The sequence below is a fragment of the Palaemon carinicauda genome, chromosome 17 (assembly GCF_036898095.1).
Source record: "Palaemon carinicauda isolate YSFRI2023 chromosome 17, ASM3689809v2, whole genome shotgun sequence".
NCBI classification, from domain to species: Eukaryota; Metazoa; Arthropoda; class Malacostraca; order Decapoda; family Palaemonidae; genus Palaemon; species Palaemon carinicauda.
The window spans coordinates 18,045,464-18,050,463 of NC_090741.1; positions in this window are offsets into that span (position 1 = coordinate 18,045,464).

The following is a 5,000-nucleotide window of genomic DNA, read 5'->3' on the forward strand; positions in this document are numbered from 1 at the left end:
TTAAAATCTTGGATAAGTGGGTATTTGTGTTGTTAGACTTCCTAACCACTGCCAGCTGTTCCAGTGCTTGAGGCTACTTATGTAGATCAAATAACCTCATGGTTTATCCAGCCAGGGGTTGGGAGAGCCACAACTAGGGTGAGCCTGCCCCTCATTAAAATACTAAGGCACCTCCCCAAAGATAAGTTTTTCCTTCGTCAAAACTTTTTTGAGACCGTAGCATATTCTTGTCTCCCTTATTCTGTGACAGAGGAAGGAAATACGTAAAGATCGAGGCTTGCCTAAGTCCGAGCATCCGTTACTAGTGCCCAACACAAGAATTTGAGACATGAGAAGTGCATTGCAAGCCATTCATTAATATTCAAGGAAGTAAGTGCATTGTATGCTGCTGCAGCAACCCTGAATGTTATGAGATACTGAAGCAAGGCGCTCACAAACTAAGCGCACAGGTGTACGAGAGCTCTTGATGTCAGGTTCAATTTCCTTGCATCTTCTATGTGACACCTACTCTTTACAATAGTAGCTGCCGCAGATATGTAAATCTCTGTCTCTCCTGGCATGAGGGTCATTTAAAGTACTGTATATTGATCTCAGTGAAAATAAGGGTGCTCTTGTGACTTTCTTTACACAAATATGTATAATTCTTAACCAAAAGAAGGCAGCAGTTCCAAACAAGATGATAATTGAATACTTTCCAAAGCAATAATGAGTTTTCTATTATGACAGCCTCCAGTCATAGTAGTTGTCTAGGTACTGAAAGGAATATTCATACAAACTCACTGCAATTTATGAGTGTCAATCCACCTGTGCTTTCAAAACTTCTATAGGTAGTAGGTAGTAGGTTGGCCAGGGCACCAGCCGCCCGTTGAGATACTACCACTAGAGAGGTATTGGATCCTTTGACTGGCCAGACAGTATTGCATTGGACCCCTCTCTCTAGTCACGGCTTATTTTTTCTTTGCCTACACTTACACGGAATAGTCTGGCCTATTCTTTACATATTCTCGTCTTTCCTCATACATCTGACAACAATGAGATACTTAACACTTCTTCACCAAGGGGTTAATTACTGCACTGCAATTTGTTCAGTGTACTTTCCTCTTGGTAAGGGTAGAAGAGACTCTTTAGCTATGGTAAGCAGCTCTTCTAGGAGAAGGACACTCCAAAATTAAACCATTGTCCTCTAGTCTTGGGTAGTGCCATAGCCTCTGTACCATGGTCTTCCACTGTCTTGGGTTAGAGTTCTCTTGCTTGAGGGTACACTCGGGCACACTATTCTATCTTATTTTTTTTTCTTCCTCTTGTTTTTTTTAAATGGTGTGTTGGGCAGGCTTAATAGAAGGGCCATGGATGCCTGGTGGTTTATCAAGAGGTTGTCTTTTCCTTTTTCTGATTTTTTCTTCTCAAAACCATCCTTACTGTCCTCCCTTCAGTTGAAGTGGCTATCCTGGAGGGTATTTAGCCTTGCATGGTGTATCGGCTCCTCCATGTTGACCAGTTTTTCCGACTTTTTACTATAGTCTATGGATATCATCAATCACTTTTATTATTATTCTGTACATATTGTTTTTGTTTTAATTCTTGTTAATCTAGTTTTTAAGTATGATGTCTCTTTTTTATTTCTATTAATTCTTATGCTGTCTGGAGACATTGAGCGAGATCCGGGACCAGTACGTCCTAGATTTCGTCAATGTCGTCTTCTGTATTGCAATATTCGTGGTCTTCATGCTAATATCCGAGACCTTACAGTTGCGTCTAGACAGTATGATATTCTTTTGTGCTCAGAAACTTTGGTTTCTAATATGAGGCACTCATCTGAGCTCCTTATAACTGGTTTTAAGAAGCCAATAATGCTGAAACGTGATTCCATTCCTAGGGCCAGGGGAATGGCGGTGTATATTAGGACCGAGTACCCTGCCTCTCATAAGTCCTGCTATCAATGTGGATGTCATGAGATTCAGGTAATAAAAGTTTGTGGCAGGCATAACAACTTTTATTTGTGTTCAATCTACCGGAATCCAGACATGGATGATTCTATCTTCGATTGTCTTCTTACCATTATGGCTAAGATACAAGAAGATGATAGAAAGGCTTCGTTTGTCTTTGTTGGTGATTTTAATGCTCACCATAGGGAGTGGTTGAGTTCTATCTCTCCTACCGATCGCCATGGCTTAAGAGCTTTAGACTTTGCCTCGGAATCAGGCTGTGAGCAAATCATAAATGAAGCTACTCACAGGTCTGGTATTTGCTTGGACCTCGTATACACTGACTCCCCTGGCGTTATAACTAGTAAGGTTGGTTCTCCAGTCGGGACTTCTGATCATGCCTTGATTTCATTATTAGTGAAGACTGAGCAGCCTGTCCCTGATATATCATATTCTTGTAAAATTTATATGAAATCCCAAGCAGACTGGAATGGGATTTTGCATGATCTTTTGTGCTTGAATTGGTCACAATTATATAATAGTGTAGATCCTGTTGTCCCTTTGAATGAGAATCTAGTCAACATAATTGATAGGCGTATCCCTTCTCGTGTGCTAAGGTACCGAGTGAAGGACAAACCGTGGTTCAATGATGATTGTAGACGTGCTTATTTGGAGAAGCAGGAGGCCTATCACCTTTGGAAGGGTAACAGATCAGATTTAACCTGGAACAACTATACTCAGCTTCGAGCTTTTGCTCAGAGAGTTTATGCCTCAACTGAAAAGGAGTACAATTTAATCATAAAAGAAACCCTCTCTGGTACAACTCAGGAACATAAATGGTGGTCTACCCTTAAATCTGCACTCTTTGGTGTAGATGCAACAGTTCCTCCTTTACTTAAACCAGATGGCTCAGTCACTCACTGTCCAAAGGAAAAGGCAACCCTTTTGGCTGATGTTTTTGAGAGTAAACAGAGTAATGAAAAACTTGAACTTCCTCATTCCTGTTTTCCTGAGGCTAAACTAACTAGTTTAGCTTTTCGATCTCGTGAGATTAAAGCTCTGTTGATGGACCTTGATGCTTATGGAGGTGTAGACCCTAATGGTATTTTTCCTTTGTTTTTTATAAAGACAGCAGATTTTTTAGCTCCAAAGTTATCTGTTATTTTACGCAAGTTAGCAAGAAGAGGAGCTTTTAGCACTTGTTGGAGAATTGGTAATGTTACTCCTCTATGTAAATGTGTTTGTGGTAGCTCAAGTCCCACTGATTACCGCCCAATTTCCATAACTCCCATATTATCTAAAGTTTTTGAACGTCTTCTGGCAAAACGTCTTAATAGGTTTGCTGAAGGTAATCATCTATTCCCTAGTTTGCAATTTGGTTTTCGGAAAGGCCTTGGAGCATGTGATGCCCTTCTTACAATCTCCAATGCAGTACAGAAATCCCTTGATTGTGGTCGGGAAGTTCGTATGATTGGCCTTGATTTTAGTGCTGCCTTTGACCGTGTTAATCATGAGGCCCTTGTTTTCAAACTGAAACAGTTGGGAGTGGGTGGGTCGTTTCTTAGCATTATTATTGATTTTTTAAGTAGTAGATCTCAAAGAGTTGTTGTTGATGGGCACCATAGTGAGTATAGGAATGTGATATCCGGTGTTCCACAGGGTAGTGTTCTTGGCCCATTACTTTTCATACTATATACACATGACATGTGGTTTGGCCTAGAAAATAAGCTTGTTGTATATGCAGATGATGCTACTCTCTTTGCATCAATTCCATCCCCTGAATGTAGATCTGGGGTTGGTGAATCCCTTAATAGAGATTTAGCTAAAATTAGTGCATGGTGCAAATTATGGGGTATGAAGTTGAATCCTAACAAAACTCAAAGTATGATTGTAAGAAGGTCAAGGACGGTGGCTCCTCAACATCCGGATCTCAGTATTGATAATGTTTCTTCAAATTTGTATGACTCTTTCAAAATTCTAGGCGTGATTCTTGACAGCAAATTTACTTTTGAGAAACATATAAGGTCTGTGTCTTCTTCAATTGCACAAAAAATTGGCTTATTGAGAAAGTCTTTTAAGATATTCGGTGATCAATCTATTCTGAAGAAGTGTTTTAATTCTTTTATTCTACCCTGTTTTGAGTATTGTTCTCCTGTCTGGTCTTCAGCTGCTGATTCTCATCTTAATTTATTGGACAGAAACGTACGGTCTATTAAATTTCTTATTCCTGATCTAGATATTAATCTCTGGCACCGTCGATCAATTAGTTCATTATGCATGTTGCATAAGATTTTTCATAACTCTGACCATCCTTTACATTCAGATCTCCCTGGACAATTCTATCCTGTTCGTAATACTAGGCAGGCAGTTAATTCTAATAGCCAGGCCTTCTCCATCATAAGACTCAATACTACGCAGTACTCTAGAAGTTTTATTCCAGCTGTTACCAAGTTGTGGAATGATCTTCCTAATCGGGTTGTTGAATCAGTAGAACTTCAAAAGTTCAAAGTGGGAGCAAATGCTTTTTTGTTGACCAGGCGGACATGAGTCTTTTTATAGTTTATATATGACATATTTGTTGTTGGCGTTGTTAATAGTTTACATATGATATATCTCTTTTGACATTACTTTTTTTAGAATGATTTATTGTTAATTTGTTCTCTTCAGTTATTTATTTCCTTATTTCCTTTCCTCACTGGGCTATTTTTCCCTATTGGAGCCCCTGGGCTTATAGCATCTTGCTTTTCCAATTAGGGTTGTAGCTTGGATAGTAATAATAATAATAATAATAATATGTATATATATATATATATATATATATATATATACATACATACATATGTATATATATATATATATATATATATATATATATATATATATATGTATATACAGTATATATATATATATATATATATATATATATATATATATATATATATCTTATCCAAGCGATAATAAAATTTCAGGTGAAATATATATATATATATATATATATATATATATATATATATATATATATATATATATATATATATATATATGTATATATATATATATATATATATATATATA